This window comes from Rhinopithecus bieti, unplaced genomic scaffold, assembly GCF_001698545.2.
Source record: "Rhinopithecus bieti isolate Rb0 unplaced genomic scaffold, ASM169854v2 scaffold_30015, whole genome shotgun sequence".
NCBI lineage: Eukaryota > Metazoa > Chordata > Mammalia > Primates > Cercopithecidae > Rhinopithecus > Rhinopithecus bieti.
Genome location: NW_016812995.1, coordinates 598,595 through 616,590, shown reverse-complemented (window position 1 = coordinate 616,590; position 17,996 = coordinate 598,595). Strand labels below are relative to the sequence as shown.

The window sequence follows — 17,996 nt, the reverse complement described above, 5'->3', positions numbered from 1 at the left end:
CATTTTTTAAAAGAAGTCTTCGGCTGAGCTATTGGTAGCCAAGCATTTACAGTTGCACCTTACTATTCTCCACACCAGCCTGTCTTGATGCCCACAATCCACTCTTGTGAGAAGGAGCTGGGTGACACAGGAGTCACCTAAGACAAGAGGAGAGGAAAGTTCCACCCATTGGATGTCTGTGTTTAAAACTAGATCCAAGAGCCAGACTCAAAACAATCTAAGTGCAGGAATGTCGTGTCTCAGCATGTACAAATTGCAGAAACGAAAATAGATAGAGGTTGCCTGGGAGGGAGACCAGTGGAACTTTATGACCTTCAGGGTGGAGTACTCATAGGCTGCATCCAGAGCAGAGCAGGCGAGCTGTTCCTCCAATGAGCACAAGATGCTCCTATAAGGCTAGTGGCAGTCAGACAGGTTATGTTCAATTGAAGGAGTCAAGTAACCTTCATCCAGTGAGTCTTCTGAAACATCCCGCTCTTCTACCTCCAGGAACTGCCTGCTGAGCCTGGAGGGTGGAGAAGACTGAAGATAAACACCAGAGGGAACCAAAACCACAGTGCCCAGGTGACTAAAGGGAGGCCTCCAGGAAAGGCCAGAGAAAGGAAAGGGCAGGCCCCTCAGAGAAACAGAAAAATCTTTCCCCATGTGGGGCAGAAGAGAGAGAGCAGCAGAGGCTCGGTGCACTGGGCAGACAATGAGCTGAGGAGGAACGAGATGGAATGATCCCTGTACAAAATGGCCATGACACACAGGGCACATGGAGGGACATCAAGGTGCATTCAGCACTTTTGCATTAACTGTGTTGAAAGCAGCATGCAGTGGCAACATAAACACGGGCTCTTGAGTCTTCCTAGAATCTTAGAGATATCATATCTTCACCGTTTCTTTTTCTCAATATTGTAGCATGATATGAAGTTTTTCATTCACTTTGATGCTATCATATACTTGCACACATGGTAACACCAAGACACAGCCATCAGATGTGCATCTCCAATTCACATTAAGCAATAAGAATAGAAAAGGGGACTGCAGAAAACATCTGTGATAGATCAGTTCAACTGAGTCAACTGAAGACAGGTTAGTACAATTGAGAGGAATCAATAAGAGAGGATAATATAAATACAGTATACAATGAAAACAGGCAATGCTAATAACATAAATATTTCATGATTGGCTGAACAGATGGAACAAACATTCAGCACATTCTGTTTTTTCCTGCATCTGGAGTCTCCGGATGTCCACACTGAATTAACTGTCTGCAATTCCTTAGAGTTACCTGGGGCATGATGGGTCTTGGACCTCCTCTTTGTTATGTTTAAGTTCTGTAAATAATTTCAGACAGGGAGAGACAAATCAAGCAGATTCTCCTACACCCATGAATAATCCACCATCCAGTCCTAACACAGAGCCATCAGTCTCCTCAGTGTGAGAAGAGGACACTGTGAGAGAAATATTTCGGGAGGCCTGAGGTCCTGTCATGATAGAAATGTCTTGGGTTTCCCTGAGCCTAGGGGTGAAATCTCCCTATTCTTGTAGATCATTATCTCAATATGATCTGTCCTGAGACTGTGCAAACAGGTAAGCAATACTTTTTCATACCAATTCAAAGCAAATACCCCCAGATGTTTTCTAGAAAGGAAACTGCAATATTTAGCCTTCTCTCATCAAATACCCAGATTGTTCACAGCTTAGAGCATTTTAAACACTGAAATTGGAAGTGTGGAGGGTATCTACAGACCCTTGAATCAAAATTAATCTCTCAAGCTACATGGTAACATTGGCTATTTGGGCATCTAGGAGTGACAGTGCTCAGTCTTGCTTCCAGAAACATGCCAGCAAGGCAATGGCCTGCTTAGCTACAACAAGCCAACATCAAAGACAGAGAATGGGCCTGGGTTCAATGAAACCTTGGTGCCATCTTCCACAGAAAGGTAGACAAAGATGCCACTGACCTTGGGTAGTCATAGAACTTCAAGGGACATGGTTGGGAAAAGAAATTTATAAGGAACACAATAATAGCTGGCAAGACAAATTTTATTCAAATTAAGACATCTCACAGACACCTCTTGGATATATGCTGCACAGGTTGGTGTGAATTTGTCACATCTGTCTTGGGTCCAATATCCTGACAGTGGGCCCAAGATGACACAGGCATGGCCCGAGACAAGGAAGAGAGCAGAGCTCACTGACCCAACCCATGTCAGTGTTTCAAATTCAACTCTAGAATCTGATTCAAAACAACTCGTGTCTATGATTCCTGGGCACATTGATGACTCTCTAAGCCCACTCTGGGGCTCAGGGTGCAAGGATTATGAGGTCTACCTGAGACATCATTTGGATGTTTATCACATTCACAGTAGAGCACTCCTCCCTCATCAGGAGCCAAGCGGACTTACTAGTCCTCAAATGAGTACAAGGTGCTTCTGTAAGATAGATTGGAGCCAGACAGGTCAACAGGAATCAAAGGAGTCAAACAACATCCATCCCATAACTTTCAGGGGACTTCCTGCTCTGCCACCTGTGGCATCTCCCTGCTGAGACTCATGGGGTAGGTTAGACTGAAGGTCTGAGGTTAATTCAAGGGGGCCGGGGACCATAGACTCCTAGATGGATTTGAGGGAAGGCATAAGGCAACGGTTGCAGAAAGCAAAGGGGCTGACCCAATAAAAGGTACAAATTATTCTCTTCATGGTGGGACAGAGTGTGGCTGCCGTCAGATGTTGAGAGAGAGAGAAAGATAGAGAGAGACAGAGATAACATGTGTTTGGTGAATTGCCCAGATTAGAAACTCATGGGAAAAGAGAAACAAAACTCTCATATTTTGACATAATGTGGAGTTGATTTTGTTTTTTTTCAAGTTTCTTCTCTTGTGTTCAAATACTTGCCAACATGCTGACACCAAACCGTTATCTCACCCTGGATTTAACCACATGGAAGAGGACAGGTGATATGAGGAAATCCATGAGTTTGGTGAGTTCACTTGGGTCAACTGATTGTACATTACTGTGCTTGAGAGAGATTAAGCAGTTGAAACCAGGCTGAGGCAGGAGGATCACTTGAGCCAGGGAGGTCAAAGCTGCAGTGAACCATGATTGCACCACTGCACTCTACCTGGATGACTGAGTGAGACTCTATCAAAAAAAAAAGAAAAAGAAAGAAATTGAAATCTATATGAGTACCACAGCAATAGAAAAAAAAAATTGTTCAAAAGAATAATTCGTACATGACCAAATGGATAAAATACTTCTATTCGGCCAGGCATGGTAGCTTATGCCTGTAATCACAGCATTTTGAGAGGCCAAGGTGGGCAGATCACGAGGTCAGATCGAGACCATTTTGGCCAACATGGTGAAACCACGTCTCTACTAAAAATATAAAAAATTAGCCCGGCGTGGCGGCAGGCACCTGTAATCCTAGCTACTTGGGAGGCTGAGGCAAGAGAATCACTTGAACCTGGGAGGCGGAGGTTGCAGGGAGCTGAGATCACGCACTGCACTCCAGCCTGGGTGACAGAGCGAGACTCCATCTCAAAAAATAAAAGAATAAAAAAAACTTCTATTCATCATTTCCTATTTTTCACTGGGTCTTCAGTCTCCAGATGTCACTATTGAACTAACATCCCACAAATCAGAGTTACCTGGAGACACTGGCTGTTTCCTTTCCTCTTCTTCATTATCATTTTGATTTTCTGCAAATAAGCGGGTCACGTTAAGCAAATTATACTCCACACATGACCAAATCAGTGTCCAATCATAGCACAAGGACATAAACATTCTCAGCATCAGAATATGGTATTCTCACAGAAAGTGTCTAGGATGCCCTAGGTTAAGTCTTAAGAGAAGTAGATGGGCCTGCTTTCCAGGTCCATGGGGCTGAATCTTCCTCTTCTGGTACATCATAATTCCATATCCTCTGACTAAGCCTGTTAAAGAGTTAAACAAAACTTTTTCCCCAAGATCTTAGAAACTGGCCTAATTTCTAGAAGTATTGCTGTGATACTGTCTTGTCTCATCAGATGTCATTATTGTTGAATATTTAGAGGAGTTTACACACAAGACTGAACTGATGGATATATTCTAAAAACCCTTGCATAAAAGAGATTCTGTGATGTTACGCAGAAACACTGCCCATGAGTAGAGTGGAGAACTCAGGGCCCAGCCTTGCTTTATGGAAACTTATAAGCAAGGTAAAGATAGAAGTGTTTGTGTCCTGGTTTCGAGGTAACTGCTAAGTTAACATAAGCCCACTTAAAGGAGATAGAGACTGGGCCTGAGAGCAGTGAACCCAGGGTAACAACGTCTCCAAATCTATAGGAAAGGCTGCCAATGGTCTTGAATAGGCATAGAAACTCCATGGACATTGTTCAAGGTCACAAATTACATCACTGCAGGGGACAAGAGGCATTGGATCCAAGGTAGGAGGTCTGACAGGTGCCTCCTGTATACCTCCTGTACACAGGTGGGTATGAGTTTATCACACCTGCATGGGACCCAATAACCTGATACTGGGGCCAGGGAGACTAAAGTATGACATGGGCTGAGGAGGAGAGGGAAGCCCCCTGACCCACCTGATATTTGTGTTTAATATTTAATCCTACTTCCTGATTCAAACCAATATGTATCTATAGGCCCTGTCCTCAGAGTTGACCTTTCTCAGCCTAGGCAGAGGTACAAAAGGACAAATAATATAGAGGCTACCTGGGAGAATGTTTAGCACTTCCTCTTCCCCTTTGTAATGTGAAGATTCACTGCCTACATCCAGAGCAGAGTCGACTTTCTCTTCCTCACGTGTGATTTTGGCACACCTCTGAGGCAGGTGGGAGTCAGAAGGGTCACGGCAAATTGAACAAGTGGCAGAATATTCCTCCAGTGAATTCTGAGGGAATTCCTTTTCTTCAGTCTCCTGTACCTCCCTGATGAGCCAGGTGGGTTAGAGATGACAGAGGTGACAGAAGATTAAACCAAGAGGGATTGGACCCCAGGGAGTTTTAGAGAGTTTTGACAGGAGGCATAAGAGAGTGGTCCTGGCTGGGCACAGTGGCTCACGCTTGTAATCCCAGCACTTTGGAAGGTTGAGGCAGGCAGATCATGAAGTCAGGAGATCGAGACCATCCTGGCTAACATGGTGAAACCCCGTCTCTACTAAAAACACAAAAAATTAGCCGGGTGTGGTGGCGAGTGCCTGTAGTCCCAGCTACTTGGAAGGCTGAGGCAGGAGAATGGCATGAACCCGGGAGGCGGAGGTTGCAGTGAACTGAGATCACGCCACTGCACTGCAGCCTAGGCAACAGAGCAAGACTGCGTCAAAAAAAAAAAGAGTTGTCCCAGAAAGCAAGGAGTGGTTCCCTTTTAGAGGGAACAGGCAATCCTCCTTCTGTCTGCAACAGAGTGTGGCTGCCATGGGGGCCAAAGAAGAAGAGAGCAGCTGGTGCTCTTTGCACTGGGCAGACAGGATCTGAGGAGGGAGGAGACTCAGCTATCCCCGTATGGTGCAGATGTGATATACAGCACACACGGAGAACCCTAACAGCTGCTACACCATGTGGCTAAGTTGGGTTGAATTTAACATACTCTTACCAAGGGAATATAGGCTGAGCCACTCCAAAGATTGTGTGCCTTCTAGGTCTTCTTCTAATATTCTAATATTGTGAAATAAAAAGTGAGTACTTTTGGTCTAGGTACTTTTCTTGGTGTGCAACTTTGCTAGTTACTTCCTAAATCCTTTCCTTGTTAGCTCTTTGCTATTTATCTTACCTAACAAGAACCTAAATGACAACTACATAGGAAGCAAATAAACATCTTCTTCTAGCTTTCTTTTTCTTTTTCTTTTTCTTTTTTTTGAGACGGAGTCCCGCTCTGTTGCCCAGGCTGGAGTGCAGTGGGATCTCGACTCACTGCAAGCTCCACCTCCCAGGTTCATGCCATTCTCCTGCCTCAGCCTACCAAGTAGCTGGGACTACAGGCACCCGCCACCATGCCCCACTAATTTTTTGTATTTTTAGTAGAGACGGGGTTTCACCATGTTAGCCAGGATGGTCTCGATCTCCTGACCTCATGATCCACCCACCTCGGCCTCCTAAAGTGCTGGGATTACAGGCGTAGGCCATGGCACCTGGCCTTTCTTCTAGTTTTCATTGCAGAAAAGAACAGTTCTAGTCAGTGTGTGCAGGAAATCCCTAAGGCTGGTAAGTTTGCCTCAGGTCATGCTTACAGGTACCACAAAGAAAACAGACAACCATGTTAACAGGGCTATTTTATTATTGAATGAGTGTGCTAAATTACTACAATCTGCAGTTTTGTTCGTCCTTGCATCTGGAATCCATGACTACTTTCACCTCCCTTGTGTTCTTTCTGAGGCCTTTTCCATATTTTACCTACCCATTACCAGCTCCTGATTGTTCATTGTTACCTGGGGGCAAGTGGTTCTCCGACTTTTTCAACCTTCTCATCTTTAACATTTTCATCCTCAACTTCATCATTTTCTGAAAACTAATGCAGTAGTGGCCATTTGAATATTTCCCACTTCACGCACTGCAAACACAGTGAGCCATATGACCACAGAGACATGAACATCTATGTACAAGTCAGTGTTGCACTGAAAGCTCTCATGTTTTGTCTTTACCTCTCATGTTTTCTGCCCTGGCGTGGTTTCGTGATCTATCAGACAATGTGTTTCTGATCTGGAGAGTCACCATCATGACATGGGCCAAAATTAAAAATACCTTTTCCCCCCGTATCACTGGAGGCTTGGCCCAGCTTCTCTCTGGACTTTGGCAGCTGTCTCCCCCATCTGGACACAAATCTGATTCCCAGGAACAGTCTCTTTGTCCCCTCACAGCTCTCACTAAAACCTGTTTCTTTCTTTTAGGAGAGGACAACCAACTCTGTCCCCCACCCTTCCATTCATTAGGAAACTTCACAGACCCTCCAAGTGGCTTCTGCTGTGTTGTCCCAGGAAATTCTCTCTACCGAGAGTGTTCCAGTCTTAACAACTTTCCTAACACCACGTGCTACTACATCAACTACCTTATCTAACATCACACAGTGAGGGACTTTGTCTTATTTTGAAATACACTCATGTGTGTTGCCACATTTGAATGCTAGATCTACCATGCAAGAGATAATTTGTCCCCATTTCCAGTTAGACACAGACATCCAGGAAGGATAAATTGCTGGCCCACAGTTACTAAGACAGTGCTGAGAATAGAGTCTGGGAACTTCCATTCTCAGTCCAGGGCTCTCTTCACTCTAACAAGCTGCCTCCTGTCACATCCTCCTTCCTGTCCTTTAAAACTGGATGGATGCTGCCTCTTGGTCCAAAGACCAGTTCCATCAAGGAGGAAGGAGGCTTTTGCCGTACTGTGACCTCCAACTCCTGGCTTTCACATCTCTCTTCCTACACAAGAAGTCCTGGTCATGTCATGGCACTAACGTTTAGTGGAAAGAAAGACCACTAATAAAATTGTCATTATGCAGGTGTGGAGGTCTGGAGTCTTCTCATAAGCCTAGGACTCTGCGTCATCAGGGCCCATGACTACCTTACCTGGGCTGAGCTTGCGGACAAGGCACTCTGCCAGCCTGCGCCCCTCAGCCAGCTGCTCTCGGAGGTCCTGCCCCTGGTGGTTGTCAGGGTCATCATCAGTGAGAAGGGCCTTGAGATGCTGACTGAGTAAGAGGGAGGCCTCTCTCCCTTCCCGTAACTTCTTCCTCAACTGGGTCAGCTCTAGTGCCTGAGAGTGAACTAGGGCTTTGTATCACCTAAGGTAGGATAGTAGAGAAAATATAAGAGTGGAGAGGGATCAGTGATCAGTTCAAAGAATTGCAACAGAGATTTTTGTGAGAATATCCTCAAAGAGCCCTCCAAGCAGAATTTTAGCACGTTTGGTGAAATGTCTCTGACAAAGGGGAAAAAAAATTTTAATAAAATGCTTCCTCTGTATTAGAGTGCTCCTATAGGATTCCTCAGCATTCCATTCATCCTTTTCCTCTGTAAATAAAACTAGCTGTCTTCCCAAATTTGTTTCAGAAAGATGCCCCTTTAGTTTCTCACTTTGGTCGCGGACATTTCCATGTAAAAACGCACATAGTACATTACTCAGTGACTGGACACAAAGCCACACATAGAAATGTGGCCAGGTACAGCTGAGGTTATTCAGAAAGATGAAAGAATGCAAGAATGACAGGGTCAAGAAGATAACATTCTTTGAATGAAATAATGTGAAGCCAGTAAGTCAGGAGGTGATTCTAGGGATAAAGAAAACATGGTATTTATTTACAATGGAGTACTATACAGTCATAAAAAAGAATGTTATTTTTTCACTTGCTGCAGCATAGATGGAACTGGAGGTCATTACGTGAAGTAAAATTATCTAGTTACAGAAAGACAAACATCACATGTTCTCACTTATTTGTGGGATCTCAAAATCAAAACAATTGAACTCATGAGAGAGTAGAAGGATAGTTACCAGGGGTGGGGAAGGGTAGTGGGGTTGAGGGTATGAAGATGGTTAATGGATACAAAAAAAATAGAATGAATAAGACCTAGTATTTGATAGCACAGAACTGTGGCTATAGCTAATAATTTAATTGGTACATTTAAAAATAATTAAAAGAATATAATTGGATTCTTTGTAACATAAACAACAAATGCTTGAAGGGATAGATTCCTAATTTTACATGATGTTATTATAACCCATTGCATCTCATGCACCCCACAAATATATGCACCTACTATGTACCCACAAACATTGAAATAAAACATTTAAAAAGAGAAAATGTAGTGGTGATTACACAATATTTTGAATGTACTAAATGCTTCCGAGTTGTTCACTTTCCTTTGGTTAATTTTGTGGTATGTAAGTTTTGCCTTGATAATGACTTGTTTTGAGTCACAATTGTAGCCCGTAATTTACTAGTATTGTTGTTCTCTAATTGTTGTATACATGTTTGCATGGCATGTGCCTGCTATGTAAATTCCTGCCCTTCTCCTGGCCCAGATTAGCTCTTATTTCTCCAGCTGAGCTGCCCCCCTTCAGAGACTCACACACCTTCCACCTGCCTGCCCCACCACACAGAGCCTCCCTCACCTGAGCACCTCAGCTTGTGTTGACTTCTCTGCCAGCTTCTCCTCCTTGAACTGCATCTTCTCCCCCAGCACAGATTCTGTGATGCCTTTGTGCTCCTCACACTCCGAGAAAAGACACACCTGTCTCGGTGGGAGGTTGGACATGTCGCTGCCTACAGGGGAGGAGTCAGGATCCACCCCAAGGACACAAGGATCCCCGGTACCAGGCTCTCGGCGGCACTTGATGCTGTCACTTACAGGTACCACAGTGTCTGGCAGGAGCAGCCTCCTCTTTAGGTTTCTTTAAAGCAGATGCTCTGTGCTACCATCACTTCTCCTAGTGCAGCCAGCAAGAGCTTTGCCTTTTGGGCCTCAACAGAAGCGCCACATCTTTACCAACCTTCCAAATACAAGGCACCTGATACGCCCCAATTTATGGATGAGGAAAGAGAAACTCAAAGGCACATAAAACAACTAGAAAATATGACTCAACTAGAATAAGGCAGAGTCAGAATTCACATCCACTAAGGTGTGACTCTGAATCCCGGGCCACTTTGCCAAGCCTTGCAACCTCTCCTGTAAAACACTGAGCTGGAACATAAAGCAGTGATCTACTGTACCCTCGGGAAGGCCTCTAGAACTATGGGACTGATAGTTCTCTTGTATTGGGAATTTAAAGCACAAATATTGCCAAGATTTTTAAAAAATCATGTCTGAATACAATTAAGTGCAATGTGAGGCCTGAGACCATAAGTCCCTGAAGGAAATATGCCCAAATGCTAACAAAATATCTGCTAAATTAGGAATAGTAGAATGAAGAAGTAATAAATAGGTTTTGCTCTGTGCCAAGAACTGTTCTAGGGGATTTGAAAGAACAAGCTCCTGTACTTTATTGCAGCAATTTACAGAGGTGGGAATTATAGGACCCTATTAACAGATCAGGAGACTGAGGCAAAGAGAAGATAAACAACTTGGACTGGAGCCCAGGAGACTAGCCCAGGGTCCCTCCTCTCCACACTGCACTGTTACCTCAGCAGAGTCTTGGGCGCTGTCCTTCTTCCTCGTTAGGAATAAGAGTCTCTGCTCCAGGAAGCAGGACTTCCCTCTCAGCAGGGTCGTCCCTGCTCCTGATGCTGTCACTTACGGATACCACAGGTTCTATTCAGAGCAGACTCCTCGTTAAGGTCCTGGAAAGTAGGGACTATGAACTATCAGCATCTTTCTCCCAGTGTGGACACCACAGGGCTTTGCCTAATGGGCCTCAACAGATGCTTAAATTCTGCAAGATTTTATGTGGTACACAAAGGATCCTGGTAAAAAATGGTTCAGCTTGTTGCTGAGAAAATCAGGCAGTTTTATGCTTGCATCAGGCATCAATAACTGAGATTTTAACTCTAATCCCACCCTACACCCCACTTCAAATATAGAAAAGTTGCTAAACACTTTGTGTCCAGTTTTTCGATTCTCAGGAAAATGTGGTTTTATAAAATACCCACTTCTGCCTTTCTGGGAGTAGGGGAAGGATAAAGTTTATTTTGATGAAGAGAAGAGAGGAATCGGGTCTAAAGAGTGTTTAGTTTCTTAGAGAGAAGACAGTGATCATTCATCACTGGTGATAGTGAACCTATGGAACTTACTGTATTTCTGTAACTGGTTGGCCAGACAGTAAGCACAGCTTCAGAGACAAGAAATTTCTCTTTGAAGTCTTGGAACTGCTGTTCACTCATTTTCAGCTGTGAGCACAATTCCTGGTTGATTTCTAGGATGTTCGTTTCTGCTCTCTCATTGTACAAAGGACTGACAGATTCTGCTATGCTGGTGTTTGTGGCACAAGAGGTAGAGCCAGGGACCGGGAGAAGAAACCCAAACACAAGATGGGTTAAAAACTAGTGAAATCATGAGGTCAGGAGTTCAAGACCAGCCTGACCAATATGGTGAAACCCCATCTCTACTAAAAATACAAAAATTAGCCAGGCATGGTGGTGCATGCCTGTAATCCCAGCTACTTGGGAGGGTGAGGCAGGAGAATCGCTTGAACCTGGAAGGCAGAGGTTGCAGTGAGCCAGGATCATGCCACCAGACTCCAGCCTGGGTGACAGAGCAAGACTCTGTCTCAAAAACAACAACAACAAAAAACCTAGTGAAATCAAACAGGTTTAGTGAGGACTGAAATTAACTGTCCTGAAATAACGGAAATTCTTAACTTACTGTTCAGGAAAACTTGATCAACACCCAACACCTCAAAGTCCTTAACTGCCAAAAACAAAGTTTAAGGTGCCAGAGCTTGGAGCAGAAGGCACTGCCTGTAGCTCAGACTCTGAAGGGAGTGAGGGAAGTAGTGTCCAGTGGGTCAGGTAATGGTCTACCGTCACTATAAGAGAATTAGAAGGTGGGATGTCATGGAATCTTGGAGCCCCTGCCTTCCACTTGCCTAGGCCATGCTGAAACACAAGGCCTCCTGATCTCCCCTAAGGGTCACCACCGATGGGGACACCTCCCTCAGCTGTCATTCTGGGTATTTGTGTACCCTTGTGACAATACCACAGACCTATCTCTTTCCCAATAAATCTAAGCATATTTCTCATTGTTCATCCCTTATGTGTATAAAATCATCAAGGCAGAAATAATTTCTCAACAGGTTTTATTCTCAATGGTTATGATGAAGTCACCCACTTTCTCTTTAAGTAAAAAACAGATCTGAAGGCTTTTCTACAAGTGAAAGATGTGGAACTTTTAGACTGCCATGATGTGCTTTTCTGGGTCTTCTGCAGTTTTCTCTGTATCCTCTAAAATATGTAGGACCAAAAGCAGAATATAATACTGCGTGAGTGAATAATTCATTTTCAAAATGTTTTCTATCTCAATATTCTTCTTGTGGCATCCCATTGTTACGTTGATTTCTATTACCGGGATAGCACGCTGGCTTTTCATTACACTTAAGACCACATTGATATCCCTGCTGCTGAAGCTCTTCCCCTCTCTATGGGTTGGTTTGTTTTTTAATGTCTCTAAACCCTCCATTTCATACTTGTCAGTTATGGATGTCATTCTAGTACCACAAGAGCTCTTTTCAAGTGATCAAAATCATTTCCGTATATCTCCTGAAAACATGAAGTGACCACCTATCTTGGGAAGTCTTGTAAACCCGAGGCTATTTTGTTGTTTTCATTTCAGTCCCCCATATATTAAACAGAACAGGCCCATGAGTGGTTTTTATGAAATATTGCTTGTTAGATGTTTTTATAAGTTGGCCTGACACCATTGACTTGTGGTTGTCTTCCACTAAAAGAACATGGAGAGATCAAGGTCATGGTCGGGGGTGGGGCTGCTGATCTGCAGGGTCCATTTGCAGTAGAAGGTGAGGTTGAGTTAATAGGGACAAGCAGGGGAGAGTGATCCTCTGAATCACCTCCTCAGTTTCGCAGTTTCAGTCCCCACCCAGGTTTTGTGAGCCTGAGACTTGGGAGATGGCCATCCTCAGTGGCCCACAGCCTGGGCCAGTGGGTGAGGAACATGCATCCCTCTCATACATTTGTCCTGGTAGGGCTTACCCCCAACACTTGGCAGTGGCAGCCCACACTTAGATTATGCACCACCTCCACCACAGCTGCAAGAACTTCCACCCAGCTGGCAACCAAGCCCCAGTGGCAACTTGTGCCTAATTCACGTCCCAGTCTCCATTCCAGTGGTACTTCCTTCCTGGCACCAGCAGCTGTAGCCCATGCCTCACTTCTTAGTCCTGGCCATAGGAGCATTCTCAGCTCATTCTGCAGTCTCAACAATGATAGCCCAAATTTCCATAATGCTTCTGTCCTGATGCCACTGGGCCCCAGGACAGCATGCAGTTTCCCAAAGTCTGTGTTTGAAAATGGCACCCTGTGGTAGCTGCTTAGTTTTCAGGAGGGGCATGGGACCCAGTTCGAACTCTCTCCCTGGGGCAGTTCTGTCCCATGGTCTCACAGCAGCTGCCTATGTTAGTTTCAGGGGTTGGCAGGGTTGAGGGTTGTCCTGTGGCTAGGATTGCAAGATTCCACAGAGGAGATGTGGGTTGCTCCATCTCTCACTTACCTATGTTGGGAAGTCACTCCTGGCTCCCAGTTGATCCTGACCAGCGGGCTGTGTCTCTCCTTTCTCCTTCTCCACATTTGGTGTTTCCTGTCACTTCTCTGTTGAATTCCAGCAGATACTCTTCGGTAATGTATTTGAAGTGTCACTGTCTATACACTATTTTGTTCTTTTAAGTGGGGGAGGCAGGAATGAAATGCTTCTAGTCAGTCATCTTGAAGCCTTTAGTCAAGGATTTTTAAATTTATTTTTTTCTAGGTATCACAGTAATTTTAGAGCTACAGTAGTAATAATAAACTTAAGATTCAGAATACATGCCAGCTCATCATCAACCCTTTAGCTGAGGATTTTTAAAAAGCCATTGGCCAGGTGAGGTGGCTCACACCTGTAATCTCAGCACTTTGGGAGGCCGAGGTGGGCAGATCACGAGGTCAGGAGTTCGAAACCAGTCTGACCAACATGGTGAAATCCCCTCTCTGCTAAAAATACAAAAATTAGCCAGGTATGGGGGCATGCACCTGTAATCCCAGCTACTCAGGAGGCTGAGGCAGGAGAATCGCTTGAACCAGGAGGCAGAGGCTGCAGTGAGCGGAGATCGCACCATTGTGCTCCAGCCTGGGCGACAGAACGAGACTCCATCTAAAAAAAAAAGAAAAAAGCCATTATAAATATGGACTTCTAGAGACATGCAATATCATTTTTTAAAAAGACTAAATGGATGGAACTGACAGCAGATTAGACATTAAAGAAAAATGAGATCCATGAAATTGAAAACATAGCAATAGGAATTGGCCAAAATAAAATACAGGGAGAAAACACTGGAAAAAAGTGAACAGAGACCCTCCCTGTGATCTGTGGGAAAATATAAACTTGTCTAACATAGGTATAGCCAACATTCTGAGGAATAGAGAAAAAAAAAATTTCTCTATAAAATGTTAGAAATTTAGAAATTTAGAAAAATTTAGAAATTTTAGAAATTGTAGAAATAATGGCCATTATTTTTCCAACTTTGATGAAATTATAACCCCACAGATCCAAAAGCTCAGTAAACACTATGGTCTTAAACGCACATAATGATCAAATCACTGAATATCAATGATAAAAAGAAAATCATAAAAGCAGCCAGAGGAAAAAGACATATTAATTATGTGGGAAAGAAAAGGATAAAATTAACAGAGGACAGAAACTTATCAGAAATTATGTAAATTGGAACAAAATTGAACAGTGCCTTTAAATACTGAAAGAAAAAACAAAACTGTCAACCTAGAATTCTACATGCTAGAATTTGAAAAGAAAATATCTTTCAAAATGAAGGCAAAATAAAGACTTTTTGCAGACAAAGAAAAGCCAAAATAATTCAGTGCCAGCAGAACTTCACTACAAAAAAATGTTAAAAGAAGTCCTTCAGGCCAGGCGCAGTGGCTCACCCCTGTAATTCCAGCACTTCCGGAGGCCGAGGATCACCTGTCAGGAGTTTGAGGTCAGGCTGGCCAACATGGCAAAACCCTGTCTCTACTAAAAATATAAAAATTAGCCGGACATGGTGGTGTGTGCCTGTAATTCCAGCTATTTGGGAGGCTGAGGCAGGAGGATCGTTTGAACTTGGGAGGCAGAATTTGCAGTGAGCCAAGAACGTGCCACTGCACTCAAGCCTGGGCAACAGAGCAAGACTCCGTCTCACCTGACGACCCCGCCCAGGCCTCGGGTCTGATCACATAGGACAGTATGCACCTTAATATCCAGAAGAAGAGGCACAAAATGTTCAAGTGATGTTTAGAAACAACTTGGGAGGGTGCGTCAGTGAAATCATGCAGCCATCAGGACACAGGCTCCAGGACGTGGAGCATCATCCTCTCCTGGCTGAAAATGACAATGATGACTCTTCATCGTCCTCCTCTCAGGTTGACGTGGCAGACAGGGTCTGGTTCATCCATGACGGCTGTGGCATGATCTGTGCTGATGTGACATGGCTTCCGGTCATCTATGCAGACTTCATGGTGACTTTCATCATGTTGCTGGCTTCTAAAGCCTTCTGGTACTCTGTGGTCAATGGGGTCATCTTTAACTACTTGGCTGCGTTTGCCCTGTTGTCCCACCTGAGAACCATGCTCACCGACCCTGGGGCAGTACCCAGAGGAAATGCTACAAAAGAATACATGGAGAGTTTGCAGCTGAAGCCCAGGAAAGTGATCTACAAGTGCCCCCAAGTGCTGCTATATCAAACCAGAGCTCGCCCACCACAGCAGTATTTGCAAAAGACATGTTAGGAAAATGGATCATCACTGCCTGTGGGTGAACAATTGTGTAGGAGAAAAGAATCAAAGATGTTTTGAGCTCTTCACTATGTATATAGCTCTGCCTTCAGTCCATGCTCTGATTCTCTGTGGATTTCAGTTTATCACCTGTGTCTAGGCAGTGGACTGAATGCAGTGATTTTTCACCTCCATTCACTGTAATCCTGTTGTCCTTCCTGTGCCTGGAGGGTCTTCTGTTTTTCACTTTCACTGCAGTTACGTTTGGCACCCAAATCCACTCCATATGCAATGATGAGAGGGAGATCTAGTGATTGAAAAGCAAGAAGCCCACATGGGAGTGGAAGCTTCCCAGGAAGGGATGAAATCAGTCCTTAGGGACCCTGTTACTCCCCTAGATGAATCCCTTTGTCAGCTTCTGTTTTAGGCGACTGCCCAGGAGACCCAGAAAAGGCAGTCTGGAGTTCTCAGTGTGTGGCCTGGCTCATCAGGCTGCAACTTACTTGCTCACAGACTTCCACTTATTTATTTGGGGTCTGACAGGTATCGACAGCTCATCTGTGACCAACAGGACAACTGGAACCTACACAAACCAATTGCTTGCAGCAAGCAGAGTTTTATAAATATTTATAGTCACAGATGGCAGAGTCTCCACACCAGAAGAGGCTCTCCTCAGTCCCCACCTGTACAACCATGGACAGGTGATAAAATAGGATCCTTGAGTCGGGCGCGGTGGCTCACGCCTGTAATTCCAGCACTCTGGGAGGCTGAGGCAGGTGGATCACCTGAGGTCAGGAGTTTGAGACCACCCTGGCCAACATGGTGAAACCCCATCTCTACTAAAAATAAAAAATAAAATAAAATAAAAGCCGGGTGTGGTGGTGCACGCCTGTAGTCCTAGCTACTTGGGAAGCTGAGACAGGAGAATTGCTTGAACCCAGGAGGTGGAGGTTGCAGTGAGCCAGAGATTGAGCCACTGTACAGCAGCCTGGGCAACAGAGTGAGACTCTGTCTCAAAATAAAAATGAAAAAACAGAATCCTTGGTGCAGAGCTTAAAATTATGCCAGAAAGCAAAGAGCTCCCCTCCTCGGGGACTTGCCTTAAACTGGCCTGGTTTGTACATTTTTTGCTGGATGCATCAAGAAGCAATCTGTGACAAATTCTGAGGCTCTTCCTTTAAGCCTGCCGTCCACGCTAAGAGAAGTTGGTGTCTCCCTCCTGGGAACTGTTTTGCCTTTTGTTCATCTGTAAACTGTTTTGTTTTTGTTTCTAATTACTCTCTACCCTACCCTATCCGAATTAGGGCTTCTACCACTGCTGATGAAAAACCACAAAGGGGCCTACTTGAGCCAACATCTTAGCTAAGTGAGTAAACCTGCAGGGGTTTGGTAGTGGACTCTGTCACCACAGAAGCATGTGCGCCTTTGGGAGAAGGATTGCGTCACAGCCAGAGGGACAAAGCGTGGATCCTGGAGAAACGAGTTTCCAGAGATTGTTTTGCATATTCATTTGCACATCATTGTCTGGGTTGGACATGGGTATTGGACTTCAGTGAGGCTTTAAATATGTATATCCTGTTATCAATTTAAAAAATTATCCAAGTGGTTGAATCCTGTGAGACTTGGCAAGTGTGTGCAAATCAAGTATACGTGACTTTTCAAGCTCTTCTTTCAATGTAACTTTTTTTGTTTTTTCGAGACGGAGTCTCGCTCTGTCGCCCAGGCTAGAGTGCAGTGTCACAATGTCAGCTTACTGCAGGTTCCGCCTCCCGGGTTCATGTCATTCTCCCACCTCAGCCTCCCAAATAGCTGGAACTACAGGCACCTGCCACCATGCCCAGCTAATTTTGTTTTTGTATTTTTAGTAGAGACAAGGTTTCACCATGTTAGTCAGGATGGTCTCGATCTGCTGACCTCGTGATCCACCCGCCTCGGTCTCCCAAAGTGCTGAGATTACAGGCATGAGCCCCTGCGCCTGACCTCAATGTAACTTTTATATGAAATAAAGTAATTAATTGACAGTTTAAAAAAAAAGAAAAAAGTATGGGCATATTTTTTCTTTTGTTCACATTTGAGCCCCTCTGGGAACAGTATACTTTTGCATTTTGTCCCCCAAAAATTCACATGTTGAAGCCCTAGCCCCCAGTGCCACTGCATTTGGAGATAGCACCTGTAAGGAGGGAATAAAGATTAAATGATGTCATAAGGGTGGGGCTCTAATCCAATCTGACTGGTGTCCTTATAAGAATAGAGGGGGAGGGTCCGTTTCAAGATGGCCAAATAGGAACAGCTCTGGTCTGCAGCTCCCAGCATGATCAATGCAGAAAATGGGTGAGTTCTGCATTTCCAACTGAGGTACCTGGTTCATCTCATTGGGACTGGTTGGACAGTGGGTTCAGCCCACAGAGGGTGAGTGGAAGCAGGGCAGGGCGTTGCCTCACCCCAGAAGCACAAGGGGTTGAGGGATTTCCCTTTCCTAGCCAAGGGAAACCAAGACAGACTGTAACTGGAAAAACAGGACACTCCTACTCAAATACTGCTCTTTTCCAATGGTCGTAGCAAACAGTACACCAGGAGATTATATCCCATACCTGGCTCAGTGGGTCCCATGCCCAC

General features: G+C 44.5%; 2 pseudogenes; one reads left to right on the top strand and one right to left on the bottom strand.

Annotated features, from left to right (window-relative positions):
- Positions 1 to 396: 396 nt before the first annotated feature.
- On the bottom strand, positions 397 to 12,786 carry LOC108512232 (putative neuroblastoma breakpoint family member 5; annotated as a pseudogene).
- A 2,033-nt stretch (positions 12,787 to 14,819) lies between these two features.
- Positions 14,820 to 16,091, top strand: LOC108512234 (palmitoyltransferase ZDHHC7 pseudogene; annotated as a pseudogene).
- Positions 16,092 to 17,996: the final 1,905 nt, after the last annotated feature.